This window comes from Triticum dicoccoides, chromosome 6B (assembly GCF_002162155.2).
Source record: "Triticum dicoccoides isolate Atlit2015 ecotype Zavitan chromosome 6B, WEW_v2.0, whole genome shotgun sequence".
Lineage (NCBI taxonomy): Eukaryota > Viridiplantae > Streptophyta > Magnoliopsida > Poales > Poaceae > Triticum > Triticum dicoccoides.
The window spans coordinates 662,242,708-662,257,335 of NC_041391.1; positions in this window are offsets into that span (position 1 = coordinate 662,242,708).

Below are 14,628 nucleotides of genomic sequence, written 5' to 3' on the forward strand. Positions count from 1 at the left end.
AGAGCCCTTAGACCACTACTTTAATTATTTAAATGTTCTTATATTTCTTTACGTAGGGAGTACATGTTTTAGTACATATAAACTTGTGGTGGTGGGAACAAGTTCATCCAAGAACTTCAAAACCCCGAAAAGTAGCCCCTCAACTCTAATGCGGATTCATTTTTATACAAGGCGTTCACGGCTTCACATTTGGCACACGCGCTACCGGGTGGTATTTTTCAAGAACGCCCCCCCCCCCTCCCCCAACGGTATAAAATATTTAAGTAATTAGGTCCCTAGGCAGCAAGACGTAAAACTACAAATCCATAGCTCGCGGCGCCAAGTTCCCCGATTTCAAAATCCCTAGCCCTCATCATGTCCAGGCGTCAGGCCCTCACCACCATCGAAGACATGAAGGGCTCCACGGCGACGGGCGGCGAGCATGCCAGAGGCTGTGATGTAGGGCCGGCGTTGTTGGCAAGCCCCAGCCTCGCCCGCTCGCCAGGTGTGATCTCGCCGGCACCGACAAGACGAAGGACGGAGAGCAGTGGGCGAAGATCACCCGCGAGGTGCGCTACATGGATGTTAATTCCTGTAAGGTGTGTGTGTGCACTTGTTCATCTTATGACGCAGTTGTCATGAATTTGGTGTAGTGGCTCAATGGCGAGGCGAAAATGATGAAATATACTTTCTCCGTTCCTAAATATAAGTCTTTGTAGAGATTCCACTAGGTGGACTACATACAGAGCAAAATGAATGAATCTAAACTTAAAATGCGTCTATATACATCCGTATGCGGTTTATAGTGAAATCTCTACAAAGACTTACATTTAGGAACGGAGGGAGTATCATTTTGGATATGCAGGGGCAGAAACCCTCCCTCAAGTTGACTTGAATGTACCTCGGTCTAAATTCGATGTGGTTCAATGACATGGACAAGAGTGACTCATGTTCCCACTATATGAATCAAGTCTGTAGAGTTTGTCGCAAAGGCTATGGTTTTGGTCGTAGATTTATGATCTATCCCCCTGAGGTGAGTAAAATAAACAATAATTGAGATGCAAATGTGTGCATACCTTGTCATGAACTGTTTTGTTCCAAAATTATGAAATTTAATCTGTATTTGTGTAGGTATATGAGACATGTGGTTATCTCGAATGGGTGGATCCATGGTGTAGGGGAGGGCCAGGACTGTGATTTGCAAGCTTGTTGAAGAAAAAATGTTCCTACAAAACCCTGTGTTTGAGAAGGATGCTGCAATTATGAGGATGAAGGAAGAGAGAACCAATGATCATGATCCACAAGAAAATAGAGAGACTCCAACCCACAAAGGGTAACGGCTGCGCGAGTCCACGAAGGGCTCCATCCACGAAGGGTCCACGAAGAAGCAACCTTGTTTATCCCAGCATGGCCATCGCCCACGAAGGACTTGCCTCACTCGGGTAGATCTTCACGAAGTAGGCGATCTCCTTGCCCTTACAAACTCCTTGGTTCAACTCCACAATCTTGACGGAGGCTCCCAAATGACACCGAACCAATCTAGGAGACACCACTCTCCAAAAGGTAATAGATGGTGGGTTGATGATGAACTCCTTGCTCTTGTGCTTCAAATGATAGTCTCCCCAAACTCTCTCTCACAAATTTGGCTATGGTGGAAAGATGATTTAAGTGGAAAGCAACTTGGGGAAGGCTAGATATCAAGATTCTTGTGGTTGGATTGGAATGTCTTGGTCTCAACACAGGAGTAGGTGGTTCTCTCTCAGAAAATGAGTAGTGGGAGTGTAGGCACGTTTTGATGTCTCTCTCACAAATGGAAATGGGGGTGGATGGGTATATATAGCCTCCACACAAAATCCAACCGTTACACACATTTGACCCAACTCGATCAGACCGAATAGAAGAACTCGATGAGACGGATTCAGTTCAAAATGTGAACGTTAGGTATCTCGGTGGGACTGATGTCTACTACACAACTTTATTCTTGTAGACTCGTGTTGGGCCTCCAAGAACAGAGTTTTGTAAGAAAGTAATAATTTTCCCTCAAGTGGATGGCCTAAGATTTATCAATCCGTGCGAGGTGTAGGATGAAGATAGTCTCTCTCAAGCAACCCTGCAATCAAATACAAGAAATCCCTTGTGTCCCCAACACACTCAATACAATGGCAAATTGTATAGGTGCACTAGTTCGGCGAAGAGATGGTGATAAAAGTGTAGTATGGATAGTAGATATGAGTTTTTATAGTGCGAACAATAAAAAACGGTAAGGTAGTAAATAGTAAAACGGAGCACAAACGGTATTGCAATGATGGAAAATGAGGCCTATGGTGCATACTTTCACTAGTGCAATCTCTCAACAATGCTAACATAGTTGGGTCATATGATTATCCCTCAAAGTGAAATAAAGAATCACTCTCGAGTTCCTATTAGCGGAGAACAAAAGATAGAAATTGTTTGTAGGGTACGAAACCACCTCAAAGCTATTCTTTCCGATCAATCTATCCTAGAGTTCGTACTAAAATAACACAAAGCTATTCTTTTCGGTCAATCTAACCAAGAGTTCGTACTAAAATAACACCATAGGACACACATCAACCAACTCTAATGTCACCTAGATACTCCATGTCACCACAAGTATTAGTGAGTTAATTCTATGATATGCATCAAACAACTTCATGATCATAATATTCAATCCACACAAAGAACTACAAGGAGACCCCAGAGTTTCTATCGGAGAAAAGATTATAAAAACATGCATCATCCCCTATGCATAGATTACCCCAATGTTACCTCGGGAATCCGGAAGTTGAGTGCCATAACATACATCAAGTGAATCAATATGATACCCCATTGTCACCTCAAGTATTCATAACACAAGACATACATCATGTGTTCTCAGATGTAAACATTCAATCCGACAAGATTCAATTCATCACAACAAGAGTAGAGAGGGGAGAAACATCATATGATCCATCTATGTTAACAAAGCCCGTGATCTGTCAAGATCGTGACATCTCAAGATCAAGTGAGAGAGATAGAGATAGATAGATAGAGAGAGAGAGATTAAACACATAGCTACTGGAACAACCCTCAGCCCCGAGGGTGGACTACACCCTTCTCATCGTGGTGGCCGCCGGGATAATGAAGATGGCCACCGGTGATGATTCCCCCCTCCGGCAGGGTGCCGGAACGGGTTCTAGATTGGTTTCTCGTGGCTATAGAGGCTTACGACGATGGAACTTTTGATCTAGGATCTCCGCTAGGGTTTTTGGAATATTTGACGATTTATAGGGTGAAGAGGGGGTGCGGGAGGTCACCGAGGTGGGCACAACCCACCGGGGCGCCATCGGCCGGATGGATCGTATCGTGGACGCTTCTGCAAATCTGGATGCTTCCGCGCGAAGCTGCGGACACGAGAGGTTCCTGAAGAATGCCGAGGAAACGCACAAGCAGTAACAGTGAAGATTGAGGGACTGCAACTCAACCGTGTCATAATCGATCAGTACAATTCTCCTCAGCGTGCCAGGACGAAGTTCTGGGCGCGTGGAAAGCTGGTTTGTCCCGTAGTATGCCGTGATCGTTCTTCGCTGTGTCCACTGCATATGCGTTGATACATACACATCCATTTTTTGTTCGTACTGAACGCTGGAACCGCGACTAATCTTTTTTTAACAAGAACCGCGACTAATCGTGCCAGCGATCGTACATACTACTCCACACGGATGCACGCACGCACGGTCAAGTCTTCTCCCCTTTGCCTAGTTGCCTTTCACCCACCGGTCTGCCGACGGCGACCGGACGCGCGCGACCGCGACTGCTACCACTGGTGATCGACATTGTGTTGCCGGCGCGACAGCGCCGTCCGCTCGCCGTGGACGTTTCTGCTTGTGCCTGGCTGGAGAAAGCGACCCTTCCACGGCTCGATCGCCCGGTGGTGCGTTGGAGGTTGCGAGCGGACGCACAAAAGGTTGTCTTCCTTGTCATTACGTTGTCTTCCTTGTCCAACTCAACAATTTTGGCATATAATATTTTGATGGGGGCTTATAATCACAAAAGTACAATTTGCATGTGAAAGTTCTCTTCCTTCTACTAATCATTCATAAATTGCTTGTATGACCAATGTTTTCAACAGCGATAAACTTTTTGTTTTGAAACAGCAACATGTAGACTTGCAAAATAAGTATCGTAAAGGCTATCCTTGACATTTTTATTGAAGTAGAAGATGCAAAACATTATTCTAAATAACAGAAAGCAAATCCTAACAAATCAAATGATGCTCCAAGTAAAACTCATATCATGTGACGAATGAAAACATAGCTCCAAGTGAGGTTATCGATAATTTAGAAGATGAAAGAGGGGATGCCTTCCGGGACATCCCCAAGCTTAGTTGCTTGGATATTCCTTGAATATTACCTTGTGGTGCCTTGGGCATCCCCAAGCTTAGGGTCTTGTCACTCCTTATTCTCCTCATATCGACATCTCACCCAAAACTTGAAAACTTCAATCACACAAAACTTAACGGAACTTCGTGAGATAGGTTAGTATGATAAAGAGCAAACCATTTCACTTTGAGACTGTCAAAGACAAGATTCATAATTGTTTACACAGAATGCCTACTGTAGCATATCGTTTCCACAATTTATATTGAGCAATATAAGCCATAGAAACTAGGAAACAAGCAAAGTATGCATTGAAAACAGAATCTATCAAAAACAGAACAGCCTGTAGTAATCTGCACTCCAACCATACTTATGCTACTTCAAAAATTCTGAAAAATTAGGACAGCGTAGAGAATTTGTATATTTCTCACCTGTAAAACTTTCAGATAAAAATCATGTTCCAGTGAATTTTAAAAATTCCTGGACTAAGCACAAAAGTTTCTGTTTTAGCGCAGATTCAAGTCAACTATCATCCACACTATCCCAAAGGCTTTACTTGACATTTTATTGAAACAAAAGCAATAAACATGATTACTATAGTAGAATAATCATGTGAACACACAAAAACAGTAGGGGTAAATGTTGGGTTGCCTCCCAACAAGCATTTTTCTTTAAATCCTTTTAGCTAGGCATGATAAGTTCAATGATGCTCGCATAAAAGATAAGGATTGAAACAGAACAAGAGCATCATGAATCATAAGTTCCTCTCTCATAATAATTTTCAGTAGTATCATGAATAGATTCATCCATATAACCATCACATAAAGCATTCTTTTCATGATCCAAAAGCATAGAAGATTTATTACTCTTTATGGCATACATGTCATCATAATAATCATCATAGATAGCAACATTATTGGCATAGTCAATTGAAACCTCTTCCAAAATAGTGGATGTAGCACTAAATAAAGTCATGACCTATCCAAAACCACTTTCATCAATATTGTAATAAGTTTAACAACCTCCAAAACAGTGGGATCACTACTACCTAGAGTTGACACTCTTCCAAACCCAGTTTCATCATTGTAATCATCATAAATAGGAGGCATGCTATCATCATAATTAATTTTCTTAATGAAAGTAGAAGGAATCAAAGGATCATATTCATTATGCAAAGCATCCCCAAGCTTAGGACATGCATTATTTTCAGCAAATAAATCTTCAAACATTTCATACTCATCAAACATAGCATCCCCGAGCAAGTGGTTTTGCATATCATCAAAATCATTCTTATCAATAGCATGAATGGAACCAATAGTATAGTAAGCATTATTATCATATTGTTCCAAGCAAGTGCCAAAAAGATTTTCAAGATCATAAAAGACATCATTGTCTTCCCAAGCATAATCATTACAACAAGTATTAGGCATCACAAAATCATACTCAATATCATCATCCTCCATCAACAAAGTTGATTCACTTTCACGAGGCACAATGGTGATACGAGCAATATTACTTGGGAGCATTACCTTTTTACCTCTACTTTTTCTTCTTTCTTTTTTCTTCTTCACCACCTCACGTGTGGGTTTAATCAATTTTTCAAGCTTCTTGTTGAAGAGATTGATTGGATAGGAAGCTCCTCCTCGTTACCTTATTCATCATAAGAAACACTAGGAGGGTATTGGGAAATATTTTACCTTTCATTAGTACTCTCTTCATATTCTATTTGTTTTCTTGTCTTTAGATAGTTGGCAATATAAGGATTCTCAATGCAATTTACCGCACAAAACATATAAATTTCCTCTAGATCAAAATCAAGAAATCTACTGAGATTAAATTTTGGAATACCCTTAGTTATATGTTTCATTTCTTCATACCCCAAAATAAGACTAAGCTCTTTATGATGCTCAAGGGTAATCAAGTTATCACAAATTTTGGACATGATTTGATCATGAAACAAATAGCATTGGAGATTTAAATGACCACTTTCATTGCAAAGTTCACAAGGATGGCGAAAAAAAATTAAATCTTTCAGCATAATCATCTAGACTCTCTTGCAAATTTTTCGTTTCTAAATATTTATGCTTCTTACAAAATCTATCTTCCCTTTTTGGTGTGTGTTTGCACTCCCAATTTACTCCGCAAAAATTGACATCCTTGTAGGAGACATCATTATCATGGCTAATGCAATCATCATTAGTATCATGAGTATTCAAGGAATTCATACTAGCAATATTGCAATCATGCTCATCATCCAAAGTTTTTGTGCCATAAATTTTGTTGAATTCTTTTTCTAGCAATTGACCACAATTATCAGAATCCTTATTCTCAAGATAGACATTATAAAGATAAAGAACAACCTGAGGTAACCCAATCTCCATTTTTTGTAATTTTCTTTTTATAAACCAAACTAGTGATAAAACAAGAAACTAAAAGATTCAATTGAAAGATTTAAAGATATACCTTCAAGCACTCACCTCCCTGGCAACGACACTAGAAAAGAGCTTGCTGTCTACTATGCAATTTTATTCTTGTATACTCGTGTTGGGCCTTCAAGCGCAGAGTTTTGTAGGACGGTAGCAATTTTCCCTCAAGTGGATGACCTAAGGTTTATCAATCCGTGGGAGGTGTAGGATGAAGATAGTATCTCTCAAGCAACCCTGCAATCAAATACAAGAAATCTCTTGTGTCCCCAACACACCCAATACAATGGCAAATTGTATAGGTGCGCTAGTTCGGCGAAGAGATGGTGATAAAAGTGTAGTATGGATAGTAGATATGAGTTTTTGTAGTGCGAACTATAAAAACAGCAAGGTAGTAAATAGTAAAACGAAGCACAAACCGTATTGCAATGATGGAAAATGAGGCCTAGGGTGCATACTTTCACTAGTGCAATCTCTCAACAATGCTAACATAGTTGGATCATATGATTATCCCTAAAAGTGCAATAAAGAATCACTCTCGACTTCCTATTAGCGGAGAACAAAAGATAGAAATTGTTTGTAGGGTATGAAACTGTTGGGAAACGCGGTAATTTCAAAATTTTCCTATGATCGCGCAAGATCTATCTAGGAAATGCATAGCAACGAGAGGGGAGAGTGTTGTCTACGTACCCTCATAGATCGAAAGTGGAAGCGTTATGACAACGCGGTTGATGTAGTCGTACGTCTTCACGATCCGACCGATCCTAGCACCGAAGGTACGGCACCTCCATGATCTGCACACGTTCAGCTCGATGACGTCCCACGAACTCTAGATCCAGTTGAGATCGAGGGAGAGTTTCGTCAGCACGACGGCGTGGTGACAGTGATGATGAAGTTACCGGTGCAAGGCTTCGCCTAAGCACTACGACGATATGACCGAGGTGGAAATCTTTGGAGGGGGCACCGCACACGGCTAAACAATCAACTTGTGTGTCTAAGGGGTGCCCCTGGCCACGTATATAAAGGAGGGGAGGGAAGAGGTGGCCAGCCAAAGGGGGGTGCGCCAGGTGTAGGGAATCCTACTAGGACTCCCCCGTCCAAGTAGGATTCCCCTCCCCTTTCTTATTCCTAGTAGGAGAAGGAGGAAGGAGGAAGAGGGGAGAAGGAAGGAGGGGGACGCAGCCCCCTCCTAGTCCAATTCGGACCAGCACATGGGGGGGGGGGGCAACCACCCCTTGAGGCCCTTCTCTCCTTTCCCGTATGGCCCATTAAGGCCCATTACTTCCCCCAGCGAATTCCCGTAACTCTCCGGTACTCCGAAAAATACCTGAATCACTCGAAACCTTTCCGATGTTCGAATATAGCCTTCCAATATATCGATCTTTATGTCTCAATCATTTCGAGACTCCTCGTCATGTCCGTGATCTCATCCGGGACTCCGAACAAACTTCGGTCATCAAATCACATAACTCATAATACAAATCGTCATCGAACGTTAAGCGTGCTGATGACCCACAAGTATAGGGGATCTATCGTAGTCCTTTCGATAAGTAAGAGTGTCGAACCCAACAAGGAGCAGAAGGAAATGATAAGCGGTTTTCAGCAAGGTATTCTCTGCTAGTACTGAAATAAGTGGTAACAGATAGTTTTGTGATAGGATAAATTGTAACGAGCAATAAGTAACAAAAGTAAATAAAGTGCAGCAAGGTGGCCCAATCCTTTTTGTAGCAAAGTACAAGCCTTGACAAACTCTTATAATAGGAAAAGTGCTCCCGAGTACACATGGGAATATCGTCAAGCTAGTTTTCATCACGCTCATATGATTCGCATTCGGTACTTTGATAATTTGATATGTGGGTGGACCGGTGCTTGGGTACTGCCCTTACTTGGACAAGCATCCCACTTATGATTAACCTCTATTGCAAGCATCCACAACTACAACAAAAGTATTAAGGTAAACCTAACCATAGCATGAAACATATGGATCCAAATCAGCCCCTTACGAAGCAACACATAAACTAGGGTTTAAGCTTCTGTCACTCTAGCAACCCATCATCTACTTATTACTTCCCAATGCCTTCCTCTAGGCCCAAATAATGGTGAAGTGTTATGTATCGACGTTCACATAACACCACTAGAGGTTAGACAACATACATCTTATCAAAATATCGAACGAATACCAAATTCAAATGACTACTAATAGCAAGACTTCTCCCTTGTCCTCAGGAACAAACGTAACTACTCACAAAGCATATTCATGTTCATAATCAGAGGGGTAATATTGTTCATAAAGGATCCGAACATATGATCTTCCACCAAATAAACCAACTAGCATCAACTACAAGGAGTAATCAACACTACTAGCAACCTACTAGCACCAATCCCGGACTTGGAGACAAGAATTGGATACAAGAGATGAACTAGGGTTTGGAGATGAGATGGTGCTGGTGAAGATGTTGATGGAGATTGCCCTCTCCCGATGAGAGAAACGTTGGTCATGACGATGGTGATGATTTCCCCCTCCCGGAGGGAAGTGTCCCCGGCAGAACAGCTCTGCCGAAGCCCTAGATTGGTTCCGCCAAGGTTCCGCCTCGTGGCGGCGGAGTCTCGTCCCGAAAGGTTCTCTTCTATTTTTTTTCTCATCAAAAGACTTCATATGGGAGAAGATGGGCGTCAGAGAGCCACCAGGGGGGCCACGAGGTAGGGGGGCGCACCCAGGGGGCGCCCCCACCCTCGTGAGCAGGGTGTGGGCCCCCTGGCCTTCATCTTTGGCGATGATTTTTCTTTATTTACTCTAAGATATTACGTGGAGTTTCAGGACTTTTGGAGTTGCGTAGAATAGTCCTTCAATATTTGCTCCTTTTCCAGCCTAGAATTCCAGCTGCCGGCATTCTCCCTCTTCATGTAAACCTTGTAAAATAAGAGAGAATAGCCATAAATATTGTGACATAACATGAAATAACAACCCATAATGCAATAAATATTGACATAAAAGCATGATGCAAAATGGACGTATCAACTCCCCCAAGCTTACACCTCGCTTGTCCTCAAGCGAAAAGCCGATAACAATAAATATGTCCTCATGTTTAGAGGTAGAGGCGTCGATAAAAATAAAATACGGACATGAAGGCATCATGATTGCTTCATAACTACAACATATATAAAATTTTGTCATATGATTACTTATGTTCTAGTGATGACCTTTTCACAAAGCCAAAATATGAATCAGAAACTTTATTGGGCACCAACAATTATAATCTTAGTCATTGAAGCAATTGCAATTTATCATAACATCGGAAAGAGTCTATGTCAGAGCTTAAAAGCAAGTCCACATACTCAACTATCACTTAGTCCTTCATAATTGCTAGCACTCATGCGATACTTTGTGGTTACGGAGTTTTAATCGGACACAGAGAAAGATAGGGGCTTATAGTTTTTGCCCCACAACCTTTTACCTCAAGGGTAATGTCAACAATAATAATTCACGCTCCCCCACATCCAATTAGATATATATATCATGTTCTTTCCAACATGTTGAGCTTGCCAAAGGATAAAATGAAAAAGGAAGGTGAAGATCACCGTGACCCTTGCATAAAGTAGAGGATAATAATAAAAGATAGGCCCTTCGCAGAGGGAAGCAGAGGTTGTGGTGCGCGTTTGGGGTTGATGCACAAAATCTTAATGCAAAAGAACGTCACTTTATATTCCCCCTTGCATGTGAACCTTTATTATGCAGTCCGTCGCTTTTATTGCGTCCACAACAAGTTCGTACAAAGCTTATTTCTCTGCACTAATAAGTCATGCATATTTAGAGAGCAATTTTTATTGCTTGCACCGATGACAACTTACTTGAAGGATCTTACTCAATCCATAGGTAGATATAGTGGACTCTCATGGCAAAACTAGTTTAAGGATATTTGGAAGCACAAGTAGTATTTCTACTTAGTGTTGAGAATTGGCTAGCATGAGGGGGAAAGGCAAGCTCAACACGGTAGAGGAACCATGACAACATACTTTATCTCAGATGTAAGAAAACATAACTCATTATGTTGTCTTCCTTGTCCAACATCAACTCTTTAGCATGTCATATTTTAATGAGTGCTCCCAATCATAAAAGATGTCAATGATAATATATCTATATGTGATACCTCTCTTTCCTTATTACTTCCTATTAATTGCAACGATGACCAAAGCTATATTTGCCAACTCCCAACAACTTTAAATCATCATACTCTTTCTATGTGAAGTCATTACTTTCAATAAGATCAATATGAACTCTTGACTCTTTTTATTCTTTTTCTTCTAATCACCCAAGATCATGGCAAAATACTCAAGCCCTTGACTCAACGCTAATCTTTATTATATAGCTCAGTGACTCGATTACAAAGAAGGATCATAAAGCAAAATTTGAAACTAGATCATGCCATGACTTTACTCTACTAAATCAAGATACTACTAATAAGATCGAACTAAGAAAAACAGTAAAGATAGGAGTGTGGTGGTGATACGATACCAGGGCACCTCCCCCAAGCTTGGCAGTTGCCAAGGGGAGTGCCCATACCCATGTGATTATGTCTCCTTCTTTGTTGTTGGTGGTGGAGGTGTTGTTGATGATGGAGTTGTCGCATTTTTCTTCTCTAGCTTGCATCTGAGGCTAAAATTTTCATACCTCAGATCCTCGTTCTCGAGCTCAAGTTTCATTATCTTTTTGCATAGTGATGCCTTGTTGTCCTGCAAAAAACGAGGTGGGATAGATTGGACCTTATGGAGACTTGCCTTCTTGAACTCCACATGCATGTCACCAGGTTGAGGTAGGGGATAGTCTTCTTCGTCGGAACTCATTTCCTCCTTCCTCTTTGGATCAAAATCTTCTTCTTCCTTCGTGGTCCAGCCATAATGCTCCACGTCACCATATACCTTGGGATTTGCAATATAATCAGCCATGTAGCTCTCTCCCTCCAAATCTTGGGAAGACATCTTGCTCTAGTCTGCAGCAGCAACAGCTCGAAACAAAAACAGAGGATAATTGCGTGATACGAGAGTCAAAACCTCCGGGAGTATATATAATGAATTTTTACCGACCAAAATATGTATCGTGCAAGGAAATGGAGTCCGGAGGGCACATGAGGTGCTCACGAGGTAGGGGGGCGCGCCCAGGGGGGTAGGGCGCGCCCTTCACCCTCGTGGAGGACTCGTGTGCTCCCCAGACTGCTACTTATTTTTTCTAATTTTCTAAATATTCCAAAACGGAGAAATATTGCCTTAAAAATTGTTTTGGAGTCGGTTTACTTACTGTACCACATACCTATTCCTTTTCGGAGTATGAAACATTCTGGAAAGTGTCCTTTATGTATTCCTTCGGGGTTACGGTTTCAATAATATTAGTTTCAACATTTATAGGATTACCTGAGATATAGTGTTTGATCCTTTGACCGTTTACCACTTTCGGATTTGTGCCTGCGAAGTTGTTGATTTTTATGGCACCAGAACGATAGACCTCCTCAATAACGTAAGGACCTTCCCATTTGGAGAGAAGTTTTCCTGCAAAAAATTTTAAACGAGAGTTGTATAGCAATACATAATCACCTACATTAAACTCACACTTTTGTATCCTTTTGTCATGCCACCTTTTAACTTTTTCCTTAAACAACTTGGCATTTTCATAAGCTTGGGTTCTCCATTCATCAAGTGAGCTAATATCAAATAACCTCTTCTCACCAGCAAGTTTGAAATCATAGTTGAGCTCCTTAATAGCCCAATATGCCTTATGTTCTAGTTCGAGAGGTAAATGAAATGCCTTTCCATAAACCATTTTATACGGAGACATACCCATAGGATTTTTATATGCAGTTCTATAGGCCCATAATGCATCATCATGTTTTTTTGACCTATTCTTCCTAGACCTATTGACAGTCTTTTGCAAAATTAATTTGAGCTCTCTATTGCTCAATTCTACCTGACCACTAGATTGCGGGTGATATGGAGATGCAATCCTATGATTAACGTCGTATCTAGCAAGCATCTTACGGAAAGCACCATGAATAAAATGTGAACCACCATCGGTCATTAAGTATCTAGGAACTCCAAACCTCGGAAAAATAACTTCCTTGAACATTTTAATAGAAGTGTTATGATCAGCACTACTAGTTGGAATAGCTTCTACCCACTTAGTAACATAATCAATAGCAACTAGAATATGAGTGTAACCATTAGAGGCAGGAAAAGGTCCCATATAATCAAAGCCCCAAACATCAAATGGCTCAATAATAAGTGAATAATTCATAGGCCTTTCTTGACGTCTACTAATATTGCCAATTCTTTGACATTCATCGCAATATGAAACAAACTTACGGGCATCCTTGAAGAGAGTAGGCCAATAAAAACCGGATTGCAATACCTTATGTGCAGTTCTATCCCCAGCGTGGTGCCCTCCATAAGCTTCAGAGTGACACTAGCGTAGGATTTGTTCCTGTTCATGCTCAGGTACACAACGTCTAATAACACCGTCTACTCCTTCTTTATAAAGATGTGGGTCATACCAAAAGTAGTGTCGCAAGTCATAGAAAAACTTTTTATTTTGTTGGTATGTGAAGCTAGGCGGTATAAATTTAGCAACAATATAGTTAGCATAATCAGCATACCACGGAGTGCTACGAGAAGTACTTATGACATTTAATTGCTCATTAGGAAAGCTATCATCAATAGGTAGTGGGTCATCAAGAACATTCTCTAGCCTAGACAAGTTGTCTGCAATGGGGTTCTCAGCTCCCTTTCTATCAACAATATGTAAATCAAATTCTTGAAGCAAGAGAACCCATCTAATGAGTCTAGGTTTTGCATCTTTCTTTTCCATAAGATATTTAATAGCAGCATGATCTATATGGATAGTTACTCTAGAATCAACAATATAGGGCCTAAATTTATCACAAGCAAATACAACCGCTAAAAGTTCCTTTTCAGTAGTAGCATAATTTCTTTGAAAGGTAGCAGGTGCACCTACATAAACCAAAAGGCATATGTCTATAAGCAAAAGTACCAAAAGGGCATGTAAAAGTAGTCTTTGATTGATCTTTAGCCGACACAGGTATTTGAGAAAAACCAGAATAACCATCTAGAAAGCAATAATGTGTATGTTTGCATAGTCTTTCTAGCATTTGATCAATAAAAGGTAAGGGTTATGATCTTTCTTAGTAGCCTTATTTAATTTGCGGAAATCAATTACCATCCTATAACCCATGATAATTCTTTGCGGAATCAATTCATCTTTATCATTAGGGACAACAGTAATACCTCCCTTCTTAGGGACACAATGGACAAGACTTACCCACTGACTATCAGCAACAGGATAAATTATACCTGCCTCCAGAAGCTTGAGTATTTCTTTTCTTACCACTTCTTTCATTTTAGGATTCAAACGTCGTTGAGGATCACAAACTGGTTTGGCATCAGCTTCCAAGTTTATTTTATGTTGACATAGAGTGGGACTGATGCCCTTAAGATCATCCAGAGTATATCCAATAGTGACACGATGTTTCTTCAGAGTCTTCAATAATCTTTCTTCTTCATGCTCTGAAAGATTAGCGCTAATAATAATAGGATGTATTTTCTTTTCATCAAGATAAGCATATTTAAGATTATCAGGCAACGGTTTAAGTTCAAACATGGGATCACCCTTGGGTGGAGGGGGATCCCCTAGGATTTCAACAGGCAAATTGTGTTGCAGAATAGGTTCCTGTTTAAAGAATACGTCATCTATTTCCCGTCTTTCATTCATGAACATATCATTTTCATGGTCTAGCAAATAGTGTTCTAGAGGATCACTAGGAGGTACAACAATAGAAGCAAGACCA